The sequence below is a fragment of the Chionomys nivalis genome, chromosome 25 (genome assembly GCF_950005125.1).
Source record: "Chionomys nivalis chromosome 25, mChiNiv1.1, whole genome shotgun sequence".
In the NCBI taxonomy this organism is placed as follows: domain Eukaryota; kingdom Metazoa; phylum Chordata; class Mammalia; order Rodentia; family Cricetidae; genus Chionomys; species Chionomys nivalis.
The window spans coordinates 24,206,704-24,226,019 of NC_080110.1; positions in this window are offsets into that span (position 1 = coordinate 24,206,704).

Consider the following 19,316-nt stretch of genomic DNA (forward strand, 5'->3'; position numbering starts at 1 on the left):
AAGCAAAATATATCTGAATAGATTTAAAAGTTAATTTCTTATTAATTTAGACACTTATCATCTTCTACAGTAGATATTATTAAAATAATTCAGTGAATAAAACTGCACTAAAGATTCGTTTTACACAGTCAGAATGGCCAAGATCAATAAATCAAATGACAGTTCATGTTGGCAAGGATGTGGAGTAAGAGGACCACTAATTTACCACTGGTGGGACTGTAAATATCAACAGTCACTAAGGAGATCAGTGTGATGCTTTCTTAGAAGGCTGCAAGTAGATATTCTTCAACATCCAGCTATACCACTCTTGAAATTATACCCCAGGGTGCTTCATTCTACCGTGGACATGCTTACTCAGCCATACTGAGTGCTGCTCTAATAAAAATAGTCATTGGAAACAGCATAAATGTCCATCAACTGATGAATCGAGAGTCTTTGTCTCATAGTTTTTAAGGGAGGGCTGGTTTTATTTCTTTTTTTTTATTTTAACCTTAGAAGGCCTTTGTGTATATGTAGTAGCTGACACTTTGTTTGCTTTTTTGTTTTTGTTTTTATGGGATACTTGTGTGTGAACATGTGTACCTCAGTCTATATATGTTTTTTCGTGTCTTTTCTTTAGCCCCCTCTATCAGTTTATACAGGCATAAAATTTGAACAAATTGTAGGCCAGATTTTTTTTCCCCACAGGACTGATCAACATATTTTTATGGGCAAATAACAATGGCATCTGTTTGAACAGCACAAATAATAAATTAGCAATTAAACACAGAACTTTAAATGGTGAGTATTTTATTCTATAATCTATAATCCTTTCAAACACTTTATCATGTTTCATATCTTTTATATAGCTGCTGCAAAGGCATAAGACACACTGCCATTTTGGAAACTTTGAAAATCCAATCATGAAAATAAAATTTCAAAGATGAATATAAATTCACTAATTTGAAGACCCCTAGGGAAAGGAAAATAATTTCAGAACAAAATTATTATTCTTCGTTTTTCCATTGCTCAAATTACTATCTAGTAAGTGGAAGGAATAGGTAGTGACTACCGATTAAAAAAAACAGGCAAAATAGTTTATAATAACATTCAAAGTACACTCAATTTCACTCCCAAGTTCATTGTCTTAAACATCTATAGTTTACAAAACAACCATTTAGCTAGTTCTTTTGGTTTACCTAAATATTTTATTTCACTTTTCCTTCACAACTGATTAAAATGTCATTGTATATGTGTGCCTTATTTGTATTATCCACCCATCAGCTGATGAACATTGCAGGCTGTTTCTACTAGTTTCTAGTTGTATTATGGCTAGCTTCACAGAAGGGAACTCATTCCTGGTACTTGAAACTGAGACATACTCTCCTGGCTGAGAGATCCTAGACCATAAGGGTAAACCTGATGCTATTATTTTGCTTAATGGACACAGTATCAAATTGCCTTCTGGATAGCTATCCAGATACCCATAGATTAGTGCAGCTGTCAGCCCTCATCTGAGAAGTTTGTGTTTACAGTGACAGACAGTTAATAATGGGACTCATAACTAGGCAAAGTGCAGGAAATATATTACTGTGATTTCTCAACATGACTCCAAACCGTCAAGCCTCTGAAAAAAACCATAGAACAGGGACCAGTAAGAATGCAAGAACCAAAGGCAGGGACCGCTTCAGCTGAGCAGTGTTTCTGGAAATGAAAGTAGAATTGGAATCATCAGCTCATGGTGCCTGTGGTTAATTAGTTAAGACCTATGCAAAATCAATTCATTTAGCATTCTATCATGGATGTAGCTGCTGGTAAGGTAGCCATACTCCAGTGAACGGTCTGCACTCTTGCACATACAGGAAGAACTAACGAGTTTCATATGCTTACTAAAGAAGCCATGAAGTTGGAAACATAACACGGTGGGAGAATCTATTTTAGTTTGTGGAGGGAAGGGGAAAAGTGAGAGCAAAATAACATGTTTATTTATGAAATCCTTAACCAGGAAAATATTTTAATTTGCATAGGAAAGAAAAGAAAAGATAAAAGCTCTTAGAAAATTAATTAGGAAATATCTTCTGAAAAAATCTTTATAGAAATTACATTTTTAATGAATTATAGATTCAAAAAAATCATTATTCTTCGAAACTGATCAAATAATCCTCAGAGTGTAATAACATATTTTGTCAGATTCCAGAGCCCAACATACTTTCTTATTACTTAAAGGATTCTTTTCATTTTTTTCCTTTCCAATCCTATAATAATCTGTATTTATTTAAAATTCCTTATATTTTTTAAATTTCCTTCGTAAAGAATGGATTCTTATCTCTTTACAAAATCAAGTTGATGTCATAAAGCTAAAAGGATTCAATGTGTATGTGTGTGAGAGACAGAGTCCATGTTGTGAGAATGGTCTGTGTGTGTGCCTGTGGTGTGTGTGTGTGTGAGAGTCTGTGGTGTTTGTGGGAGTGTGTGTATTGTAAAAAAAAATTTAATTGTGTCTGGCTTGCAGTTCAGAGGTTTAGTTTATTACGTTCATACCAGGAAGCATGATGACATGCAGGCAGACATGTGCTGCAGAGACAGCTGAGAGTTCTACATCTGGATCAGCAAGCATCAGGAAATGACGTCACATTAGATAGTGCTTGAACATTTGAGACTTTAAAGCCTGTCCCTTAGTGATGCACTTTCTCCAACAATAACACATCTATTTTAACAAAGCCATATCTCCTAATAGTACCAACCCATATGGGCTTTGGGGCTAATTTTTATTCAAACCACCACACTGAGTTAGAATTTTGAATGATTTTTAAGAATTAAAGGACACACACTCAAAAACACATATACACACATACCACAGATACACAACAAGATTTGCGATGGTCATGGTGTTTCTTCACAGCAATTAAACCCTAAATAGAAAATGAATAAAAGACACTCAGTAGAGTTGAATGAAGAGTGAAGGAGCATTCTCCCTAAAAGATCATGATTATACTGATTGTCAACCTGCACAGGGGACTGTGGTCCCATCCACATCATATTTTGTGAGAGGAGTATAGCATTCATTGAAGAATTTTTGGTAAGTAAGAAGATGAAGGAGACTGAGTTGATTGTAAGTCTACATGTAGATGACTATAAAGAGTCATTGATCCAGAGATCAACCGCAGAGATCCTTTAGAGGTACAGGGGCTACTTTGTGTGTTAAGGTTTATGGTGAGATCTTGTTACTACAGAATGAAAAGAGACTAAAGAATTGTTTTCAATAAGGTCACCTCAATTCAGCACAGATCCTCAAGAGGACAGACAATAGATGAGTTTCTGTGAAAGTATTAGTCTGCAAAGAAGACATTTGGAACTAAATCTATAGCTTGTTTTTAATGAACACTGAGTCAATAATAAACTATTATGAAATATAACCATACACATATATTTACCCACAAGGAGTATGACAGTAAAGACAGGAAATTAAAACACCTGACTATTCTTTTCCTCCATGATTCTTACTAACTTTGCTCAAAGTGACGAAAGTCACATCTTCATTCTTATGGTCACTGTTTTTGGCCTTAAAAAAGAGATGATTCATTAAATGTATTTTTTTTAATTATTTTATATAAGCCCAGCCATTAGAAGCAAAGTATCTGCTAATTATGATGCAGAATTATATGAAATAGAGAAATATAAATGTAACATGAAAGCTCTGAGGAGAAAGACACTCTGGGATGAGATTTTCAGGAAGTTTTCCTTATGTTGCCCTGTGTAGTATGGGTAAGATGAACACAGATATCAGGAGACCTTCTGCTTTACTTTCTTTAATAGATAAAACGTTGCTATCTGAAAACATTCTCACAGACACACAAAGAAGAACTTTACTAAGTGCCTGGGCATCTTTGGATCCTCTCAAATATGCATATAATAATTACAACAGGAAATTTTTTGAGCAAGAGAGATGAAATAAGAAAATATTTACCCACAAATAGACAGTTTAAGTAACCTAAGAATTAAAGAAGGCCACTACATTGAAAAATGCATTAACATATGGCAATACATTATATATATATATATATATAATTTGTGGTCAAGTTTTATAGCAAATAAATGATGTAGGTTAATAAACTTTGAAATATTGACTGCTACAACCTGCACAACTTAGGGAATAATGCTAACAGAGAAAACGGGGAGTGTAGAAAAACAGACACATATACAAACAAGCTGGAATTGGGTAAGCCATGTGTTCTGATGGAGATACACCACCAGCAGCTAGGGAAAGTAGAAGTTCAGCTATGAATGAGGAGGAGGTGAGTTAACTAATCTCAGTAGGTCTCCAGAGAGGGCAGTCTCAAGTTGTCCTCATCGAGGATAGTATCGGCATTGAAGGTCAAAATCTGGGAGGAAGAAGCTACCATTGATACTTTCTGTATATGTTAGTTAAAATTCAACCGTGGTTCATCACCCGTGATAGGACCAGGCAAAAAGCTTACCATTCCTCGGATCCTAGCCTTACTGTTTCCATGGGTCTGAGACATTGACATCCTCGACATGGCTATAATTATGTCAACTTCAGGAAGGCTCCATCCAAAAGTTTCTTCTTACCCAACTATTGCTTAGAGCATATATAATCTTAGAAGGGTCCCATAAATCTTTTAAATCTAGCAATATTATTGTGCATTATATTATACTGGTATTCCCAATTCTTATCAGTCTCTCTGATTCTTTCATAAGATAGCAATTCAGTTCTAAGAAATTGATGCTATGTTATACCCTTTATCTCAATTGATATTGCTCTACTTGATATTATAAATTTTATTTGATTAGAACTATAAATTCTTTAAAGTTCTATATCATTTATAAATATAATTTAATTAAAATTTAATTTATGTACATGTGCATATTTAAGTATTTATACACCATATGTGTGCAGGATATACCAGAGACTAGGAAGGGGTGTTTCATCTCATGGAACTAGATTTACAGGCAGTTTTGAGCTGCCACATAAATACTGGGACAAAAACCTTGATCCTTTGCTAGAGCACCAAATACTCTTAACCTCTAACCATCTACCATCTGTAAACATACATTCTATAGACAATATTAATTTACCTGCTCTAATGGGCTAGATTAGGTGAATATCAAAGATCTTTATTTTATAATTTTCTGTCTTGAAAATCAATACTGTAAAGAATATGACAGGAGGTCCTGCTGTTTTACTTACAATTTATTTTTGAAATGACATTTTAAAATACAGTTTATTTCCCTAACATATTTATAAATAAAAAGAATACATAGAAATATCAACAGAAAAAAAAAGACTTTCACATCCTTTCAAGTCAAAAATTCTTCATACTAAAAACTGAAAACTCTATGAAAGAAGTATAGCAATAGGCTTCAACATATCATTTCTTGAATGGCAGGAGACCATGTAACTTAATCCATTATGCGAGAACAGGCTAAATGTCCCCAAAACTTGAAACATGAGAAACTATGTTTTGTCAGACAGGAAATACAATAAAAACATCCCGTGGAGTTGAACACTGGGGAGTGATGCCCACGCAGGTGGGCTCTGAATTTTCATTTTGTTTTACGTTCTTCCTTATAGCTGAAATACTTTTTTCTGTGGTGCCATAGAGGAGAAGCAGATACAGTATAGTCTTAATGTTTGGTACTTTTATGATAAAATATTTTATATTAGACATTTTCCCCCACAACATCATTAAATTTGCTGCAGAATTGCTATGGGCTTAATACAAATTTAGAAAGCAAAAGTAAAACATATTGCTCCATGTGCTATTTCATCAACTGTCAACCACCGGCAAGAAAGCTAATGGCAAAATGCCTTTCCCTTTCAAACTCAATTCACTTAGAAAATACATTTGACCCTCTCAATTTTTTAAGTCTTTCTTTCCAAATACCGATTACAGTGCTTATTTAAATAATATTTTTATTATTAAAATCTTGATGAGATTTTTATTAAAAGGCTAATGTGTGTTGAAGGACTATAATAACAAAGACAGCGGGTGTCACTATTTATAAAACAAACAAAAGAGTTTTATATTTAAAAAGGTTGGGGAAGCTCAGAGTCAAACAAAATAAAATAGGTCTCTATCATGAAATATGCGTAGCCTTTAGTATGCTAATTTGTATTGTGTCTCTCCAAGGTATAGAAAACAGCATTTGTCAAAAAAGCACCATGGAACCTTTTTCTTCCCCCCACCCCTTTGGTAGCTATTTTCTTTTTGTTTCTCATTGAACAAATGCTTATTTACTGCATTTTTACTATGCTTTATGTTTTTTTCCAGATGATAGTCCTGAACGTCAGCGACAGGCACATCAATTATGAGACATATTAAGCGAAGGACAGTAGAATACAATGGAGTACAGGGAAATGTGAAATTATAGAGAATCTAGAACATGAGTTGAAAAGAAAACTCTAGTCAAAGGATTCCGAGATACAAACAAAACTAAATGAAGGACTAGAGAGGAGTCTGCTACTGCTACAGCAGGAGCTAAAATCTACAGAAAACTGAAGCTGAAGAAAGAGACACAGAGAGGTACATGTTCTACAGTACGCGAAAATGTAAGGACAGCCTAGACACAACATGGCACATTCCTATGTTCTTAGCATAAGAGAAGAACCAAATTTACCAGCAGGTAGGCACAGTAGATAGCTGTGCTGCTTCTCTAGGAAGCACTGTGCAATGCTGAAGCTAAGACTGAAAAGTTTGACTCTGGCACAGGCCAGCAATCCCAACACTGGGAAGCAGAGGCCAGAGAAACTTTAAATTTGAGACCAGCCTGGTCTACAGAGTGAGTAAGTATCAGGACAGCCAGTGCTGTGACACAGGGAAACCCTGTTCCCACCTCCCCCCATCTCCCCCCCACACACACACAAAAAAAAAAAAGACTGAGGAAATTTATTCTAGAAAGCACAATTTACCTGAAACATAACTAAGGAGGCCCAATTTGCTATATTTGCAATGGCTTATATCAAGAACTCATACATAGTACCAAGATATTTAAAAGAGCTAGGAAATCAGCACAGTGAAAACTTATTCAGAATGTATTTACACAGTATATTAATGACTTTCATTTTACGTTTATGAAATTCCTCTTGATCTGTAGGGGTTGCTTCCATTCTCCAGATACATTTTTTTATTAAATAAACAAATGTTATAGGGATCTTTTATGTAATTCAAAAATTTCAAAATTATTAGGCTATGTATGTTTTAAAATTACAGACATGTGTATGTGGTATGTGCAGTACAGAAGAGGGTGTCAGATCCCCTGGAAATGGAGTTATGGTAGATATGAGCCACCCAATGTAGGTCCTGGGAACTGAATCCGGGCCCCCTGAAATAGCAACAAGTGTTCTTAACCACTGAATGATGGTTAATCTCCTTCCCCAGGATTTCAATTTTTAAGAAAATTTAGCTCTGCTCAGATTGTAAATGGCTAATCAATAAGCTATTAAGAGTTTATTAAAAGCAAAACTGTCTTTAAAGCACAATTTCATAGAAAATGATAATTCAATTGTAAATGTTTTCTGATTTATTTTATTTTATTTTTTTAAATGAAGAAAAATAAATTATATATATATTTTTTATTTTCATACCAATCCCAGTTCCCACTCCCTACCCTCCTCTCATTCCCTTCACCTACTCCCCAACCAATCTTCATCCATTCCTCAGAGAGGGTAAGGCACATTGCTTTGGGGAAGATCTAAGGCTCTCCCTACTATATCTAGGCTGGCGAGGTATCCTTCCAAAGATAACAGGCTCTCAAAAAGCCAGTACAAGCATTAGGGATAAATCCTGGTGCCACTGCCAGCGGCCCCGCAGTCAGAGGGTCTAGTTTGAACCTATTTTATGGTTCCTTCCCTATCTGGCTGGAGTTGGTGAGCTCCCATTAGCTCAGGTAAACTGTTTCAGTGGGTATCCCCATCATGGTCTTGAATTCTTTGCTCATATACTCAGTCCTCCCACTCTTCAACTGGACTTTGGAAACTCAGTCCAGTGCTCCATGGTGGGTTTCCATCAGATGCTGGATGAAGGTTCTATGGTGATATTTAAGATATTCATTTATTAGTCTGACTACAGGGCAAGGCCAGTTTGGACACCCTCTCCTCTATTGCTTAGGGTATTAGCTGTGGTCATCCTTGTGGATTCCTAGGAATTTCTCTAGAGCCCGGTTTCTTGCTAGCCCCAAAATGGCTCCCTCAATCAAAATATCGCTTTCCTTGCTCTCATCTCTGTCCTTCCTCCATCTCGACTATGCCCCATAATGGCTCCCTCAATCAAAATATTGCTTTCCTTGCTCTCATCTTTGTCCTTCCTCCATCTCGACTATGCCCCATAATGGCTCCCTCAATCAAAATATTGCTTTCCTTGCTCTCATCTTTGTCCTTCCTCCATCTCGACTATGCCATTACCTCAAGTTCTTTTCTCCCCTCCCCTTCTCCCCTCCTCTTTCCCTTTGACAATCCCTTCTTCCCCTACACCCATGTTCCCGATTTTGTCAAACAATCTTGTCTATTCCCCTTTCCAGATGAATCTATGTATGTTTTTCTTAGGGTTTACCTTGTTCCTTAGCTTCTCTAGGATCATGAACAATAGGCTCAATATCCTTTGCTTTACAGCTAGTATCCACTTATGAATGAGTACATGCCATGTTCATCTTTTTGGATCTGGGTTACTCAGGATGTCTTTTCTAATTTCATCCATTTGTATGCAAATTTCAAGATGTCATTGTTTTTTTTACTGCTGAGTTGTACTCTAACGTGTAAATATGCCACATTTTTTTTTATCCATTCTTCAGTTTAGGGACATTTAGGTTATAATATTGACTACAGTTTACCCCTAATACATTTTTATAAATATAAGTATCTATACATTTTTATGTATAATTTTTATGCTGATAACTATGTAAATATACAACATAGGAAAATATATAATCACATAGAAATACCCTTCCATATTCACTGTAAACAACTTAACTAAAATTTCAATGTAATCACATGCACATAAATGTTTAGCTAACTAGTAATTATAGTGTAATTATCACCATGTTCATGATGAAAGTAAATAAGCAAAGATATTTTCAATAGACTTAGAATCACAAATCTGTTTTGCATATTAATTATAGCTAATTTCAAAGGTTAATTACAAACACAGTTTTAACCCCTAAGATATATACTTAATACTTACTCAAAAAAACATAATAAGCTTTTTAACCAATAAGATAAAAAGATCTATGAGAAATTATGTGTTTAGAGATAGAAAATTAATGTTTATTTCCTGTGCATGATGTGATTGAATAAAAATGATTGTAAATGATAAAGTTCATCTCTGATGAACTAGTGTCTAACTATGAATGTCAATATTCTTTCTAAATTTTAGAGTCCAAAAATACATGCGCTACAATATTGGACACATTTTTACCACAACCATATTATACTTAAATATTCTAATGTCAAGAGTAGACTTTTTCAAAAATATGTAGGAAATATAAAGTTTGAATTTTCTTTTATTTATCTGAATAATTCTTTTGAAGAATAAAGACAAACCTTAGGGTTGTTAAAGTCAATAAACTCACAAGGACAGTTCCAGTATTAAGAATACAGATCACTATACAGCAAGCACGAGAGAAATTACACATAATTTTAAACCTATGGTATGCTTTGAGGTAGAATTTATAGAAAGCACCTGTAGATTTTTTGTTCTACAAATATTTTTAAGTATTTTCTATAACCACTCAAGGCCATTTGAATGTGGAGGACTTTGAACATTGATGCTGTACACAAATGAAGAATACTTGTTAACAGAATTTATAATCCTCACTTCCAAATGCTGTATTTAATGAAAATAAACTGAAGTATCTTTATTAATGTTGTTTGAATTTTCCAGAAGCTTAATTTTATTAATATTAAACGAGATATTTGAAAAATCGGACCAATGATGTTATTTTGTGGATAGTTGCTTCCTTATTGAAGAGACAAGGGTATTTAAGAATTTTTCAGTGGTAATTCCTATAGCTAATCCCTAAGAATGCAAAAACTTGTATAGATTTGATATTATATCGACTTGTAATTAGTTTCTGCTTCTCAGGCATGCATACATTTACACACAGATACATATACATGAATATGCTCTATTCATACATTCATAACATTAAGACCCACACACACATTTTTTTCTAGGCATTTTGAAAATACTGGTTGCTGACTCTGACTTCTTACAGAACCATAGGCTGGCCTGGTATGGCAAGTCCTTCTGTATATATGCTGCTTTTAATGGTTAATGAAAAGGCTGTTTTCAGCCAATGGTTTAACAGAGTAAAGCCATGAGTGAAATCCAAACAGAGATGTAGAGAGAGAGAAGGAAGAGTCGAGGAGAAGCCATGGAGCTGCCATAGGAGACATATACCACACAGAAACTTATACATCGGCCACAACCACGTGGCAATACACAAGTTAATAGAAATGAGTTAATTAAAGATATAAGAACTAGCTAGCAATACGCTTAAGCTATTGGCCAAGTAGTGTTGTAATAATACATTTCTGTGTTGTTATTTTGAGTCAGGGTGGCCAGGAAATGAATGAACAGCCTCTGCCAACACTGGCCAATACCAAGATCTTCTGAAGATAGGTTGTCTTTTTACATAAAAAACAGTTATCTTCCATATTAGTATAAGTTAATTATACTAGTTAAAATCCCCAAATAACAATTAAGTAAGAACACATTTTGGATTCAAATAAAATTCACAGGACAAATATATCACATATAAAGAACATTAAAAGGGGAATTGAATGACTTCGTACATGGATGTTTGTCTCTCTGTGTATAATTTTATATAAATAATTGTCTTAAAATTCAATTAAGATTTAATAGAAATATTATTTAAAGGCTTTTAATGTTACTGGTTTGCTTATAGGTGTGGTTGTATATCACTTGAATGCCTAGTACCCACGTATGCCAATAAAACAAGTTAGATTCCCTGTAACTGTAGTTAGAGATGGTTGTGATCTGCTATATGGGTTCTGGGTACTAAACCCTGGTCTTCCAAAAGAGTAATAGGTGCTCTTAACTGCTGAAGCATATCTTTAGTTCCCAATAATAGTTTAAAAGTTCAACTACTGGGTAAAATAATGGACTATATTTAGTGCACGTGTTTGAAGGGTGATATTTTAAATCCAGACTATATTGACAAGGGAATCCCAGAATATTTATCTTTGATAAAAAGTGATGAGAGTGTGTGTCTTGATGTTTCAGTTTTTATAGAATTTCAGGATTCCTTGAGGAACTTGAAGTCTGAGGTCTCCTGAGAAAGGAATGGTGTGATGATAGTACTCTACATGTGTTATAGCAAAATGTTTTTAAAACACGTTCTGAATAAATGAACATTATCAGTAATCTGAATGAAACCCTCTGGGGAGAAAATTCAGTTCTGCAACAAATAATATCCTGGACATAAAAATGCAGAGAAACCATGATCTCATAAGCTGAGCATGATGTCTTTTCAGAAGACTAATTTCTGGTTAAAGATGAGTCTGCCAAAGACAAGAGGATCACTAAGTATATTAAAAATCGAAGTTTGTATATTTTTTTAAAGCACAGCAGGAAAAGATAAAAGGAAAGTCACTTTGGAAAACTTACTACAACATAGTAGTATCTGAAAATAAGAAAAGATCCCATTGCTATGGAAGCATACTGGCTAGTGACCTTTCCAGAACCGCGGCCCTTGGATATAAGCACAAACTGAGGGGAGACACAGAACAATATTAATCATCTTAAATAATTTTGCCACTGTTCAGAAACTGGAAAATAAATATTTTCCTGTCAATAATTTGATGAATGATAAATCATTAACAATGTTAGAAATAATAATTTTAGGAGAGGTAGGCTACATACATCTTTCATGCCAGGAGAGATGGCACCAAGCTGATGAGAAACATTAATTACAAAGGGCTGATAACTATTGTCTTTCAGATGGATGTACACTCTAAGAAGTTCGGATGGTCTGTTTCTGTTTCCACAGGAGCTCATCTGATCTCTTTTTATTTTTCTCTTTAAAAAAATTATTTTTATACAATTTATTCTGAGTAGAGTTTCCCCTCCCCTAACTCCTCCAATATTCTCTCCACTATCCCTTCCAACCATATCCATACACTTCCTATCTTTTAAGAGAAAACAAGCATGTATCTAGTCAATAGTAATAAAATAAAATAATGGCAAACAAAACTAGACAAACCAGGATAGGATAAAAACAAGCAAAAGGGGGAAAAATACAAGAAATACATATTGAGAAATACAATTTGCACATACAGGAATCTCTTGAAAAAACAAAACAGATAGTCACGACATAAACCCTAAAGAGAGAGAGACAGAAAGAGATAACATTATGAGACAAAGAAATCCCCAAAATGCCATTGAGTTTGTTTTGTGTTTGGGACACGGAGGCTACACTTAAAAGTGGTTTGTAACACCGGTGAGACTCTTTTGGAGAAAATTAGTAGTTTCATTTGCAAGTCGCTATCAGCTGAAGATAGTTTCTAGTTTGGGGATGGGAATTTTAGCCCATTCTTCTCTCAGTGCAAGGATCCCAACTCATGCAGACTCTGGCATACCCTGGGCGTGCTCCTACAGTTTGCATGAATTCATATCGCACTGCTTCTGCTGTATTTACAGAGCCGCATTTTCTCACTAACCTTGATCCTTTCAGACTCTTAGTGTTCCACCATCTCTCCCATAGAGCTTACTGGACCTGGGGGGGCGGGGTGGATTTGATGGGCTCATTCCATTTAGAACTCAATGTGCCCTTTTCCTCACTTCCTGCACATTGTTCTACCATGCGTCTCTATATTTGCTTTTTTCTAATGCAGGAGTAAACTTCTCTGATGTCGGCCGAGTAAGTACTGATAAAAGTGTAGTAGAATGTTGTTAGAAGTCATTTTATTGTTTATTCCTGTAGCAGAACAGTGGTATTCAGTTTTCCTCTAGAAACATAGCCTATCTACTCACTGGTTCTTGGACACCAGAGATTAGTCATGAATAAGTTTTATCTCATGGAGTGGGGCTCAAGACAAATAAGGTGGTAGGTTACTTCCACAGCTTTTGTGCCACGCTTTCATGAGCACATCTTGCAAGCAAGTCACAATTGTAGACCAAGAGTTTGTAGCTGGATTGTTGTTTACCTTTCTGTCTTGGTAGCATGCAGTGTACCCATCAGCACCATGAACACTAGTGCATAGTGGCAAAGACTCTAGCAGGGCGCCTGATTCACTGCTCCATGTTCAATGAGTTGTATAGATGCTGTTCTAAGCAATAGCACCTTACTGTCAATTTATGGAGAGCATCCAATATCCTTGGCAATTTACTGGTTTCTTTTGGTGTTTTCATGGGACCCATTTGGCCAAAAATGTGATTAGATGTAATCTCTCCTGGCACTAAATCCTAATTTTGTAACAAGAGATGTTCACAGCAGAAAAAAAAAATAATAATAACGGCATCTTGAATTTTGCAGGCAAATGGATGGAGCTAGAAAACATCATTTTGATGGAGGTAACCCAGATCCAGAAAGACAATTATCACATGTACTCACTCATTAGTGGTTTTTAAACATAAAGCAAAGAGAACCAGAACAAATCATAATCCCAGAGAACCTAGACAACAATGAGGACCCTAAGAGAGACATACATAGATCTAATCTACATGGGAATTAGAGCAAGACAAGATCTCCTGAGTAGACTGGGTGCATGGGGATCTTGAGAGAGGGTTGAAGGAGAGGGGAGAGGCAGGTAGGGGAACAGAGAAAAATGTAGAGCTCAAAAAAATCAATAAAAATTAACAATTAACATAGACGAGAGAGAGAGAGAGAGAGAGAGACAGAGAGAGAGAGAGACAGAGAGAGAGACAGAGAGAGAGGGATCCAGTTAGGGCTCCATCTTCTCTATTATTTGGCAATTTTATTTAAATCATCTTAGTACATGCATATATTAGGAAGCTTCTACCATGTTAGGTTTACATATGACTGACTCTTAGTTTTAGACTTCCTTTCCCATATTTCCACCTTTATTGTCTTTGCTACCTCCCTTTCGATTCTCTTAATACTGCTCCCCAATCTGTCCATTCATAACTATATCTTCTATTTCCCTTCTCTTTGGAGATCTATTCCTCACCCCTAGTCACTTATTTTATACCTAATTTTGTGGTTACAAAGCTTGCTTATCAGAGACTTAGCAGCCAACATCCAGAAATAAGGGAATGCAGATGTATTCATCTTTCCAGATCTAGGTTATTTCAATCACAATGATTTTTTTATAGTTCCATCTATATAATTGAAACTTTAATGATTTCATTTTTCTAATAGCTGAGTGATATGCTATTATTTTATTTTAACCATTCATCCACTAACAGACATACAAACTATTTCCAATTTTGAATAATTATTTATGGATCAGAACTGATCATGGTTAAGAGAGTATCTCTGAAGTAGGATGTAGAGCCCTTTGATATTTGCCCAAGAGCAGAATAACTGAATCTTGAGTTAGATCAATTTCCATCTTCTCCAGAAACTGCCACACTAAGTTCCATAGTGACTGTGCAAGTCTGTAATCACACCAGGAATGTATGATGTTCCCCACACTCCGCAACTTCACCAACATGAGTTGTAAGTTGTTTTAATAAACTAGGCAATTCTGACGGGGTTTAGAAGAAATCTCATAGTAGTTTTGATTTGCATTTCCCTCGTGACTAACAATGCTAAACATTACTTTATGTGTTTCTCAGTCATATGTGTTTCCTCTTTTGAGAATTCTCTGCTTAGAACTATAATCCACTTATAATTGGGTTATTTGTTTTCATGATGCTCAATTTGCTGAATTCTTTACATATTCTTTAATATTAATCCTCCCCCAAATGAGTAGCTGTTAAAAATATTTCCCATCCTGTAGGGTACATATTTTGATGAATGATGAATGGCTTGCTTTGTCAAACAGATGCTCCTCAGATTCATGAGGTTCCAATTATTATCTGTTAGAATCTGTCTGTATTATCACTTAACTTTTCCAAAAGTCTTTTCCTGTGCCAATAAGTTCAAGACTATTCTACACTTTTTCTTCTGACAGATTAAGTGGAACAGGTCTTATGTTGAGGTCTTTGGTGTCATTACCCAACTGGACCTAGTAGATATTTACAAAATATTTCACTCTCACACAAATTTGTCTCATAGAACTTTCTCGAGAATTGTCTACATTCAATCAATGACAGTAACAGCAGAACATTTATAAACTTATGAAATAGCTCACTACTTTATAAAAAATAAGTCACTACATAATTAAGAAACTAGAACATTTTAGAATTAAATGTAAATGAAAAATACCCAAACCTATGGGCTAATGAAGTTTCTTCTAAGAGAAAGTTCATAAAGCAAAGTATCTACACAAAAATCATTTAAGAGATTTCATAATACTGACTAGTAACACACACGAAAACTTTAAAACAAAAAGAAGAATTAACATCCAAAAGAAGTATTAGACAAGAAATAGTCAAACTCAGGGTTGAAATTGATACAATAGAAACAAACAATACAAAAAATTCAATAAAATGAAGAGTTGGTTATTTGGGAAAATCAATAGGATGGACAAACCCTTTGCTAAATTAACTAAAAGACAGAGGAATGATATCCAAATGAAGAAAATTGGAGACCAAAAGGAAACCTAACAAAAGACAAAGAGCAAATCTACAGAACTGTAAGAATAAACTTTTAAAACCTGCGTGCCACCAAATTGGAAAATCTGAAAAGAAATGGATATTTTTCTTTAGATATACTTCTATCCAGATTTAATCAAGATCAGAGAAGCAATATAAACAGACCTATATCCCCAATGAAATAGCAGTAATAACAGTCTCCTAACAGCAAAACAAAATAAAAAAATCCACAGGAACAAATAGGTTATTCATAGAATTCTACTAGGTTTTCAAATAATTGATATCAATAACCTACAAATTATTCCACAAAATAGAAACAAAAGGAACTTTACTAAATGTTTTTTAAAGCTCCTGTTACTCTAATACTTAAACCACATAGAAAGAGCATACCAACATAGAAAGAGAATTAGAGGCCAATTTCTCTTATGAACATAGATACAAATATTCTCAATAAAATACTTGGAAAATTAATACAAAAAGCCATCAAAAAACCATACACCATGATCAAGGAGACTATCCCATCAGTGAAAAGATTCACATTAAGTCCACTGATAAATGTAATCCACCATATAAGTAGACTGAAAGACAAAACCTACATGATCATCTAATTAGATTCAGAAAAGAATTTTGACAAAACCCAACACCCATTCATAATAAAACAGCTGGAGAGTCTAAGAATGCAAGGGACATATCTCAAAATGATATGGGTAATTTATAATTAGCCCACAGCAAACATCAACCTAAATGAAAACACTAACAAGAGAGAGTTGCCCACTCTCCCCATGCCTATTCAATATAGTACTCAAAGTCTTAGAGCAGTAAGACAATGAATGAGATCAAGGAGATAAAAATAGGAAAGAAAAAATCAATTTATCTTTATTTAATGCATAATTGTATACTTATTTGTACCCAAAACTTCTGCCAGGAAACTCCTACAGATGAGAAATACTTTCAGCAAAGTAATGGGATACAAAATTAATACAAAGAAGCCAGTATTTTTCCTATATACAAGTGAAACATGGATAGAGAAAGAAATCAGAGAAACAATATCTTTCACAATACCCTAAAAGATATTAAATGTATTGAGATAGCTCTAACCAAGCAAGTGAAAGACTTCTGTTCTGCAACTTTAAAACACTGAAGAAAGAAATTAAGAAGGTATCAGAAGATGGAAAAATCTCCCATGTTTTTGGATCTGTCGGGTATTTATCATAAAAAATGGTAATTCTACCAAAATTAATCTATAGAGTTGATGCAATCTCCATCAGAATTCCAACACAATTCTTTTTAGATCTTGAAAAAATAATTTTCAACTTCAAATAAAAACTCAGGATATCCAAAAACATCTTAAATAAGAAAATTGCTGGAATTAGTACCAGCCACAACCTCAACTTGTACCACAGAGTCATAGTTACAAAAACAATATGGACTTGGCTACAAAATAGACATGTTTTTTAATGGAATTGAATGTAATATCCAGATGTAAGTAAATACGTTTACATACACCTGATATTTGTTAAAGAATCTGAAATACACATTAGAAAAAGGCATCTTCAACAGATGCTGCTGTTCAGACAGAATGACTGCATATAGAGCAATACAAATAGATCCATACCTATTACCCTGTGCAAAATCAACTCCAAATACAACAATTTTACTCCTGCTCTTTAATGTAAGACAGGATATATGTCGAGATTGGATTAGGCTCCTCTAACAATTTTCATCATCATCATCCTAAAATTTCAATGGAAAATCTAACCAACATCTTCTGTTTACGGAACATAGTGAAACAGTAATAAATACAGAATAATTATGTCATGATGTAGGCTATCGGTATTCATGTAATATGGCTAATATTATCAAGTACAATTCAGCTTTTTTCAACTAAAATTGAGTGTTTTTTCACTACTGTCCAAGCTCACTGTACAGTTGGCATCACTGTGATTTTCCAGAATGCCAACTCATACCAAACCTGTACAAAGTTAACTGTTCTAATTCACAAAACGCAAGCTTCAGCATTGTTCTTAATAGTGTGAGACATCACAATTTCATCTGAATAAGTCTCCTTGATATTCCTAAGAAGGAAGCAAAACAGGGATTTTTCTAGAAACTTTCCAGGATCAGATTTCTAATGCATTGGAAATATTCTTGGAAGTTTCAAACCCAGATATTTTTCTAAGTATAAAATGTAACTATAGTTTTCTTACTACTGGATAAGATATGCTCAGATCAAACTTAGCACTTGGGAAATTTCAACATGATTTAGTTTGCTGATTTCTGAGTTGCCTCATCATCTGAACATGAAATTTCAAACTAATTTTCTCTAGGTAAAATTTGCATTTTTATATGATGATTCCATTTTATCCTCTTCTGCATGTATTCTTGACTTATTATGTACAATTTGATTATATACTTCCCCATGGACTTTGAAATACCTTCATTTTTCAATGGGTATGACTTTTCTGGAAACCCCTTCTACTTTCTCACCTTGTTTTAGATTATTAAATGTCATAAGACATACCATTTTTCTTTTAAGTCATTTCCTCTAGGGTGTTAGTTCCCATTCTCTTATTACATCAAGGGAAAGCTTTCAACACATTAGATTCATTGAAAATCTTACATGTAAGTGAAATTTTATCAGATATATGGGAAGGTCTTACTGATATTTCACATATATCATGACATGATTCAATATACAAAATATTACCTATAATTAATATTTTCTACAGGTTAATTCTGTTATGTTTTAAAATATTACCTAACCTTTTTATTTTATTACCTAACCTTTTAAAAATATAATGTAAAGATGTATTATTTTCTGATTTTGTAAGTTAATATAGATAATTTCCATTTTAATGAAGATTTGGTCTAGAATTTCTACTTTAAATTCCCTCTCTAGGGTATAATTAAAAATAACTGCTATATGACAGAAGTTCATTAATTATTTTGCTCATTCATGCAATGATCATTTTATTTCTATATGCAATACTATTATAGGTAATTAAAAAATAAATAAACAAGATGAAACTCAGTCTTTCAAAACCTAGTGATTTTGTTACACATAAATTATTTCTCAATTAAAGTGACAGTAATTTTATTCTTTTTTTGATTAATAGCTTTCAAAAATCTGTGAATAAAAGTAAATAATGTGGCATCATGAACTAAAATCAATTTAAAAGTTAAGTAATATGTAAAATACCCTTAAGAAATAAAATATTCCCACCACTACATGAAGAGTTTTCATTGTACTTTTCCAGTTAAACAATAATAGTAAATATATGAATAGAGAATTTACAAAAGTAAAAGAAACAAAAGCAAAACTGGCCATGGGATACATCAGACTGATAAGGTTCTGAAATCAAAGAAGAAAACTCTCAGTTTGTAGAGAAATCTAGAGAATCCAAGAGAATATCAACAAACCATATGGCTCAGTTAAGATAACTATTGTTTTGACAAAACATCATACAAAAAAGCAACCTGAAAGTAAAGGGCTTATTTCTTCCACATTTTCATATAACAGGTCCTCATCAGAAACAGTGAGGGCAGGATCTCGTGCAGGGCAGGGACCTCAAGGCAGGAGCTGATGGAGATGGATAAAGGAGTCTACTTACTAGCTTGTTCCCCATGGTTTGCTCAACC